This window comes from Bos mutus, chromosome 1 (genome assembly GCF_027580195.1).
Source record: "Bos mutus isolate GX-2022 chromosome 1, NWIPB_WYAK_1.1, whole genome shotgun sequence".
Classification (NCBI taxonomy): Eukaryota; Metazoa; Chordata; class Mammalia; order Artiodactyla; family Bovidae; genus Bos; species Bos mutus.
In genome coordinates, this window is record NC_091617.1 from 69,185,695 (window position 1) to 69,195,763 (window position 10,069).

General features: G+C 43.9%; 1 pseudogene; it reads right to left on the reverse strand.

Annotated features, from left to right (window-relative positions):
* Positions 1-657: 657 nt before the first annotated feature.
* On the reverse strand, positions 658-1,328 carry LOC102277912 (transmembrane emp24 domain-containing protein 2 pseudogene; annotated as a pseudogene).
* Positions 1,329-10,069: the final 8,741 nt, after the last annotated feature.

The following is a 10,069-nucleotide window of genomic DNA, read 5'->3' on the forward strand; positions in this document are numbered from 1 at the left end:
CATTTGCTAAAACTCCCAAGAGTATTTGCTTTAATAGACTTCTTACAAGGTTAGGCAGAAACCAAAAAATGGTTATTAGCTGCTTGTGTCAACAATTTTAAGTGGAGGTGATTGACTTCTAAGGTTCAAAGTGAAACTTTGGAGGGGTGGGTAAAGGTTGTTGGTTTAAGTCATATCTCTAAAGCAAAAATAAGATAGACAAAGTATAAAAGTACCAACCTGGTCACATACTCTAGTCACAGAGCTCTACCATCAAGCTGGATAGAAAGTGTCAAGATTCAGATTGTTGTTTCTCAACAAAATGAATCTTTCTAGTGACCTGAACTGCAGGATAAGGGATCCCAAGAAGAGAGTCATTTTAGTAAAGTACTATCCTGAACAAACTGTATTTTATAATGAAAATAAAAGGAAAGAAACCTAAGGACTCTACACCTATATCTGGCTTACAGTGTTTGAACTTTGGGAGGGCCTGTATAATGGAGGCAGAATTCAAATATGAATTTATGCCAATCAAATGTCAAATTTTCACTATAGCTTTCCTAAAAAAGTGTTTTCCCCCAATATCTATTAATCACAAAGAAACAAGCTGTGAAGATACAGTTCAGAAAATAAAAACATAGAAACTAATGACATTATTATGACCAAGATGTTTGGTAAACAGTGAATTATGAATTTGGGATTATGGGGAAAAGGCTTTTAAACAACCCTCCGGACTTTGAAGAATCTCTTCAGGTAGTAGATTTGTCCCAGTGTCATGGCAACTAGAACAAGAGCTTCAAAGAAGGACCAAAGGACCACTCTGCTGTTTGTGTTGTCATTGATTGCTCTGTGTATTCTCTCTTGAACTTCCATGTATTCCTGTTCATGCTTCACAGCTGTCATCACCACTGTGAGCTCATTAATCATTTCTTCTAGCTTGTTCTGGTGAGCTTCTGTTTCCATGTCTTGTCCTTTGGGGACTTCCCCAATATCAATGGTGAACATCACTATCTTTGGAGTCATGGTATACATCCTATTGCTAAAACAAAACTTATATGTTCCATCCATGTGAGCAGCAAATGTGTATTTCCCACTGGACTCCCGGTCCCCTTTATAAATTCCTTTATTATCAGGTCCTGTAATCTCCATGTTGATGTCCAGGAAGCCGTCCTCGGCCACCTCAAAGATGAGGCCCATCTTGGTGCCCAAGGTGACCCACTCGAAGAAGCACTCCTCTGCATGTGCGTCAATGCTGATGAAGTAGCCCGAGGCCGTGGCCAGGAGGGTGGCCAGGAGCACCAGCAGCTCAGCAAGGGTCACCATGGTGGGGCTGGGGCCGAAGCCAGGACCGGGACTGCAGCCTCCAGAGCTGCCGTTGTCACTGCCGCCACTGCTGCCTTCTCTCTCTGCTTTTTAATATGCTGTCTAGGTTGGTCATAACTTTTCTGCCAAGCAGTAAGCGTCTTTTAATTTCGTGGCTGCAATCACCATCTGCAGTGATTTTGGAGCCCCCCAAAATAAAGTCAGCCACTGTTTCCACTGTTTCCCCATCTATTTGCCATGAAGTGATGAGACTGGATGCCATGATCTCAGTTTTCTGAATGTTGAGCTGTAAGCCAACTTTTTCACTCTCCTCTTTCACTTTCATCACAAGCTCTTTAGTTCTTCTTCACTTTCTGTCATAAGGGTGGTGTCATCTGCTTATCTGTGGTTATTGGTATTTCTCCCAGCAATCTGGATTCCAGCTTGTGCTTCATCCAGCCCAGTGTTTCTCATGATGTACTCTGCATATAAGTTAAATAAGCAGGGTGACAATATACAGCCTTGACATACTCCTTTTCCTGTTTGGAACCAGTCTGTTATTCCATGTCCAGTTCTAACTGTTGCTTCCTGACCTGCATACAGGTTTCTCAAGAGGCAGGTCAGGTGGTCTGGTATTGCCATCTCTTTCAGAATTTTCCACAGTTTACTGTGATCCACACAGTCAAAGGCTTTGGCATAGTCAAATCCCTTATGATTATACAGTGGAAGTGGGAAATAGATTTAAGGGACTAGATCTGATAGACAGTGCCTGAAGAACAATGGGCAGAGCTTCATGACATTGTACAGGAGACAGGGTTCAAGACCATCCAGAAGAAAAAACAATGCACAGAAGCAAAATGGCTGTCTGAGGAGGCCTTACAAATAGCTGTGAAAAGAAGAGAAATGAAAAGCAAAGGAGAAAAGGAAAGATATACCCATTTGAATGCAGAGTTCCAAAGAATAGTAAGGAGAGATAAGAAAGCCTTCCTCAGTGATCAGTGCAAAGAAATAGAGGAAAACAATAGAATGGGAAAGACTAGAGATCTCTTCAAGAAAATTAGAGATACTAAGGGAACATTTCATGCAAAGATGGGCTCAATAAAGGACAGAAATGGTATGGACCTAACAGAAGCAGAAGATATTAAGAAGAGGTGGCAAGAATACATAGAAGAACTGTACAAAAAGATCTTCACAACCCAGATGATCACGATGGTGTGATCTCTCACCTAGAACCAGGCATCTTGGAATGTGAAGTCAAGTGGACCTTAGGAAGCATCACTATGAACAAAGCTAGTAGAAGTGATGGAATTCTGGTTGAGCTATTTCAAGTCCTAAAAGAGGACACTGTGAAAGTGCTGCACTCAATATGCCAGCAAATCTGGAAAACTCAGCAGTGGCCACAGGACTGGAAAAGGTCAGTTTTCATTCCAATCCCAAAGAAAGGCAATGCCAAAGAATGCTCAAACTACCACACAATTGCACTCATCTCACACACTGGTAAAGTAACGCTCAAAATTCTCCAAGCCAGGCTTCAGCAGTATGTGAACCATGTTCAAGCTGGATTTACAAAAGGCAGAGGAACCAGAGATCAAATTGCCAATATCCGTTGGACCATCGAAAAAGCAAGAGAGTTCCAGAAAAACATCTATTTCTGCTTTATTGACTATGCCTAAGCCTTTGACTGTGTGGATCACAACAAACTGTGGAAAATTCTGAAAGAGATGGGAATACCAAACAATCTGACCTGCCTCTTGAGAAATCTGTATGCAGGTCAAAAAGCAACAGTTAGAACCGGACATGGAAGAACAGACTGCTCCCAATAGGAAAAGGAGTACGTCAAGGCTGTATATTGTCACCCTGCTTATTTAACTTCTATGCAGAGTACATCGTGAGAAATGCTAGGCTGGATGAAGCACAAGCTGGAATCTAGATTGCTGGGAGAAATACCAATAACCACAGATATGCAGATGACACCACCCTTATGGCAGAAAGTGAAGAGGAACTCAAAAGCCTCTTGATGAAAGTGAAAGTGGAGAGTGAAAAAGTTGGCTTAAAGCTCAACACTCAGAAAACTAAGATCATGGCATCCTGTCCCATCACTTCATGGCAAATAGATGGGGAAACAGTGGAAACAGTGGCTGACTTTATTTTGGGGGGCTCCAAAATCACTGCAGATGGTGATTGCAGCCACAAAATTAAAAGACGCTTACTGCTTGGCAGGAAAGTTATGACCAACCTAGACAGCATATTAAAAAGCAGAGACATTACTTTGTTAACAAAAGTCCGTGTAGTCAAGGCTATGGTTTTTCCAGTGGTCATGTATGTATGTGAGAGTTGGACTATAAAGAAAGCTGAGTGCAGAAGAATTGATGCTTTTGAACTGTGGTGTTGGAGAAGACTTTTGAGAGTCCCCTGGACTGCAAGGAGATCCAACCAGTCCATCGTAAAGGAGATCAGCCCTGGGTGTTCATTGGAAGGACTGATAATGGAGCTAAAACTCCAATACTTTGGCCACCTGATGCAAAGAACTGACTCATTTGAAACGACCCTGATGCTGGGAAAGACTGAGGGTGGGAGCAGAAGGATACGACAGAGGATGAGATGGTTGGATGGCATCACTGACTCAATGGACATGAATTTGGGCAAACTCCGGGAGCTGGCGATGGATAGGGCGGCTTGGAGTGCTGCAGTCCCTGGGGTCGCAAAGAATTGGACATGACTGAGTGACTGAATTCAACTGATGTGGTAGAAGAGTAATCATTTTATGGAAGGGGCATCCCAGGAGCACAGACGGCAGAACTTAACCAGCATGGGAGTCAGGAGGATCTTAGATGATTAAAAAGCAGGCACTAACCTGGTGAAGGAGGGTTTAAAAAGGGACAGACTGCATCTCAGGGCATTGGGAAGGAGAAGCAGTAGCAAAGGCATCAAGATGGGAAACAGCATTGTGTGTGAGATCCACAAAGGTAGGGATTGTTGGAATAGTACTGTTGAGGAAATGGAATTGGTGTGACAGGCAAGGGCTGTGGCAAGGCTATCCTTGTGACTGTGTTTTCCTGTTGAGCTACACGGTCCTGTTTCCCTCAACATGCTGTCAGTCCTCAGAGCCATGAGAGCCTCCCATGGCCTGATATCCTCACCTTTGATTTGGGCTCCTCTAAGACAGGTACTTGTCATACACGAATCCTCAGTCTCTAAAACCAGGTTTATAGAGGAGAGTGAATAAGTGATGCTGAATAAACAAATTGGCACAAGTTCGATGATAAGCTCCTCTTGACTTGGCTAACTTAACTGCAAATTATATATATATAAAAAAAAGTCCTGGTCTTAGATACAGGACACACAGGGTCTCATCCATTCCACTTCTGATACTTTTGGCTATATCACCTCATAGCTCAGTTGGTAAAGAATCTGCCTGCAATTCAGGAGACCCCGGTTGGATTCCTGGCTCGGGAAAATCTGCTGGAGAAGGGATAGGCTACCCACTCCAGTATTCTTGGGCTTCCCTGATAGCTCAGTTGGTAAAGAATCTGCCTGCAATGCGGGAGACCTGGGTTTGATCCCTGGGTTGGGAAGATCCCCTGGAGAAGGGAAAAGCTACCCACTCCAGTATTCTGGCCTGGAGAATTCCATGGACTGTATAGTCCATGGGGTCACAGAGTCGGACACGACAGAGCAACTTTCACTTCACCATAAAAAAGAGATATAAGGATAGATTTAACTCTAAAGTCTTCCTTCTCAAAAAGTGTCTCTTCTCTAAGTTTCAGGTAGCTTCCATTTTAAAATTGTCTGTAGTAGAAAAGGCTATTATAAAACTCAGCCCCACCTAACCCCTTTCTTCTGAAGCCCCACACTCAAGGCTATCTGCTGACAAGGCAGTTTGGAATCTTGGTCTGATCTGAAAGGCCCTGGCTTTCCTCATGGTCACAGAATGGTTGGTAATTACAGAGTGAGACTGGCCTAATGCCTTCAGTTATCCACAGATGATGTCCAAACACCTCAGCATGTTGTGGAAGGCTATTCATACTCAGGTCCTGGCCAGATACCCCATGATACCCCTCTTCTCACTACTCAATGACCTCACTGCCCCCAAACCCATGTTGTTTCTCTCCTCTTGGCCTGTGTTCAGTTCAGTTCAGTCGCTCAGTCATGTCTGACTCTTTGCAACCCCATGGACTGTGGCACACCAGGCCTCCCTGTCCATTACCAGCTCCCAGAGTTTGCTCAAACTCATGGCCATCAAGTCGGTGATGCCATCCAACCATCTCATCCTCTGTCATCCCCTTCTCCTCCCGCCTTCAATCTTTCTCAGCATCAGGGTCTTTTTCAATGAGTCAGTTCTTTGCATCAGGTGGCCAAAGTATTGGATTTTCAGCCTCAGCATCAGTCCTTTTAATGAATATTCAGGACTGATCTCCTTTAGGATTGACTGGTTTGATCTCCTTACAGTCCAAGGGACTCTCAAGAGTCTTCTCCAACACCACAGTTCAAAAGCATCAATTCTTCGGCGCTCAGTTTTCTTTATGGCCCAACTCTCATATCCATATGTGACTACTGGAAAAACCATAGCTTTTACTAGACAGACTTTTGTTGGCAAAGTAATGTCTCTGCTTTTTAATATGCTGTCTTTTCTCTTCCTCACCCCATTCATCCATCTAGTGAATTCCTACTTGACCTTTAACACCCAGTGGAAAGGACCCCTCTGGGAAGTTGTTTAGTCACCACCCGTGTCTCCAGGCCTAACTTTCACTCTCTCCCTCCTCAGTACCTTGTACAGTCCCTGTCATTGCATTATCACAGTGCTCACTCCTTCATGTGCTGGTTCCCCTACTAGACTGACCTCCTTGAGGGCAAGGACCTAGGACACATCTCAGAAGCACAACCATGCATGCTGAATGGAGGCTGAACAGCCCTAAATCCAATATACTGAACTGACTGCACGTCAAAGAAGAACTGACCATTAGCCCCGGTCCTGCCCGTATTCCCCCTCCCCCAACACACACACTACTGCATTTGGAGATGCAGAGCTCAGGGCTGCTTTAGAATGACAGATGATGTTTGCCATTGGCTGATTATCCTGTGTTTCAGCATCAGCGCTGCATAATGTGGCTTGTAGGGATTATGTGTAAATAATTATTTGGTGTAGCACTTAACAGTAACTGCATGGCTAGGGCAGCATTTCCTCAACTGTTATGAGGAATCCTCTAATCCTCTTTTGTAAATGTAAATAGGAAACTGTATTAAAAAGTAATCCAGTCAAAAAAGTTTGAGAAAGTCTGAAGACTTTATTAGCATATTAAAGGCTCAGATGTCTAGTGCTAAAGAACAAGGCTTAATTTTGTTTCACTCAGGGCTTCCAAAGCACAATGTTGAGGCATGGACACTGAATGAGAAGTCAGAAGACTTGAGTTCTCATTTCCTCTCTGCCAGAAATGCAAATGCATGATCTTGAATCAGACACTTCCACTTCTGGAGCCTCAAATTCTTCATTTGTTTGTTGAATGATTGAAAAAAAAAAAAAAAAAAACCCTAAAATGACATGCTGGATTAGATAATTTCTAGGAGCCAGCCCTTCTAATCCCTATTTTCTGTCCTGCTTAGAAGGGATGAACAACTCTGCTGGGCCTTTGCTGGGCTAAAAGGCTTACACAGTGGGTACTTAGCTACAGGTCTCAGCCCAGCTCTGCCTCGCCCCCGGAACAGCTGGGCAGGAGCTAGCATGTTCTCCTAACGCAGCTGTTTCCTGTGGAAGGTTAGATCTGACTGGATATTATCTGGCAGTTCTGAGCTGGTTGTGCAACTCCAGGACAATCTTTCTATTTTTATTTGTTCCAGGACAATCTTTAACATTGTGAGAATCAGCCATCCACTTTTCTTCTCTTCCTTGAAAGGAAATCCCCATTGCAGGAATCATTGCCCCGAATATCCAAAAGACAGTAAGTCTGACAGTAAAGGCAAACTCTGGGTTAAGGAAGAGTTGGTGGGTGGGAGAGATTTGTTGATAGCAATCACCAAATCAGGACCCTTAAAACACCAAGTACCTGCCAGGAGACCAGGCCCCCCAAGAATGTAGTAAAGAGAGTAAGGACCAAAGTTCCCCTGGTTTTTAAAGAAAACAGCCAGACTGGTTCTCTTTAAAGTGCATTTGTGGAAGGGAAAGTATAGCTGGCTCAAGTCAGGTTTTGTAACTATGGAGTTCATGTGGACAGGGGTCAGCGCATTGGTATTTACTGCTGATGGGGGCCCTGTTAGCATGATACCATGTTCAAAACAGAAAACCCACACTTGCTGCTTTGAAGGGTAGCCTCCAAATGGTGACCGTTTAAGACTCATATTACATATAAGCAGAGTGGTTGTTCCCTCTGGATATCATCTCAACAAAGTCAGAAATGCCATTACTCAGAATAATCTGTAGCCAGGATTTTCTTCTTTTGTAAGGTACCACCACTCCAGGATCCTCCCTAGTTTCCTTTCCTCTGTCCTAAAAAATTAAAGGGCATTCATTCCTAGAGTCAAATGACTAAACTAAAACAATTGGGACTTCCCTGGTGGAAGTCCAGTGGCTTCCAGTGGCTAAGAGTCTGAGCTCCCAATGTAGGGGACCAGGGTTCAATCTCTGGTCAGGGAACTGCCTCCCACATGCCAAAACTAAGAGACTGCATACCACAATTAAAGAGCCTGCATGCCTCAAGGAAGATGGAAGATTCTCCCCGTGCAACTAAGACCCAGCACAATCAAATAAGTAAATATTTTTTTTAAAAAAGCAAAAACAAGTTAGTGTTCTTTCCTTTATTCAGGGGAAAGCAATCCATGGGCTGGGGAATCCACAGGGCCTCACCAGCAGTGGAGGGCTCTTCCCAGGGATTTTTGACAAGAGCAAATTTTGTGTTAGAAGCAGCAACGTGGAAACAAGGCATGATTGGCTAGTAGGCTCTATTTTCTAGGGTTGGATAAACCAACTAAATCTGAGCTGGAGGACTGAAATTGGTATTAGGTTTCCTTGGCAGTGAGGCCTTTCCTGTAAGTGCTGCTGACTTAAGCTTAGATTTGAGGGCTGGGCCACTGGGCAGCCTGCATTTTGTGGGTCCTGATAGAGGAATTCACTTTATTGCTGTGTTTCAGGTCTGGCACTGGCATCATGGTATGACATGGAGCCTGAAAGAGTGTATATAGTATACCTCTTATACGGATTGGATCCAAAAGTTAATGTCTAAAGCAAAAATCAAGTATTATCAGAAATAACCTCTGAAGGACTTCCCTGGAGGTCCAGTGGTTGGCAATCAATCTGCCAATGCAGGGGACATGGGTTTGATTCCTGGTCTGGGAAGATTCCACCTGCCTCAGGGCAACTAAGCCCATGCACCACAACTACCGAGCCCATGCACCCTAGTGTCTGTGCTCTGCAACAGAAGAAGCCCAAGCATCACGACTGCAGACAGTAGCCCCTGCTCACCGCAACTAGAGAAAGCCCACACACAGCAACCAAGACTCTGTGCAGTCAAAAATAAACAATAATTTTTTAAAAAAGAAATACCCTTGAAAATATTTAAAATCGTCCTCAAGGGTGGTGAAATGGTCACACCAAAAGAAGCACCAGGACAGCGGAGGGATCTAGGTTTAACTGAAGGATTCTGCCATTCATCTCACACTTCTCCAGGCCATTGACTCAGTATGTGGAATGGCACTAGTTAAATTACCATTTCAGAGTCTTGTTTGTTTTGTTCTGTTTTGGCTGAAATTAAATTTGCGTAAGCTAAATATATGTATGACACTCATTTGAAATACATAGAAAAATATCTCCATTCATCCTGCTAACTCAGGTTACACCCCAGGAGAAAACTTGGATTGGGGATGAAACAGGAGGCAATGAGGCAGGACATGACCTTTGAAAGAATGGCATAGCCCAAGGACACAACGTAAACTGATTAGAACCAAATGAGTCCAAGGTGACAGACAGGTCTACTTCCACTAGACCTTGAGACTCAGTATACACTCACTGTAACACATCAGCAAGCTAAGTGATACCCATAGGTGCCATGACAGTTCCAATGCCAACCAGCAGAGATCAAAAAATGGGCCATGGCCCAATTTCTGGAACTCTCCACCCTTTCCCCAAAATAGTTGGAATAATCTTCCCACTCATTAGCCTGTGAAACTACCCAGACCATAAAAGCTAACCACACCACATTTTAAGGTTGCACTCACCCCCTGCAATGACCCATGCTCCTATCTGTGGGGTGTGTTTCTCTCTAAATAAATCCACTTCTTACCTATCACTTTGTTTCTCAATGAATTCTTTCTGTGATGAGAAAGCAAGAAGCTGAGGTTCATTAGGTTCTGAAATTAGGTGTGTGATCTCAGTTGAAAGGAAGACTGTGGGTTTTGGCTGGCTTTGAGTCCTGGTCTCATGGGTTCAAGACCCAGTACAGGTTTCCTGTGAAACCTGTATGCAGGTCAAGAAGCAACTGTTAGAACTGGACATGGAACAGTGGACTGGCTGAAAGTTGGGAAAAGAGTACATCAAGGCTGTATATTGTCACCCTGCTTATCTAACTTATATGCAGAGTACATCACACAAAACGCCGAGCTGGATGAAGCACAAACTGGAATCAAGATTGCCAGGAGAAATATTAATAACCTCTGTGGGGAGCAAGCTCCGCCCGTGGCAGGTCATGAGGAAGGAGGTTACACAAAGGGATCAAGCCTCAGGAGTCTCCCTGGAAATTCTCGACAATCTACCCCAAAACCAGAGTCTGCCTACTTTCTGCTTTGTGCTTCACCTTCTGAC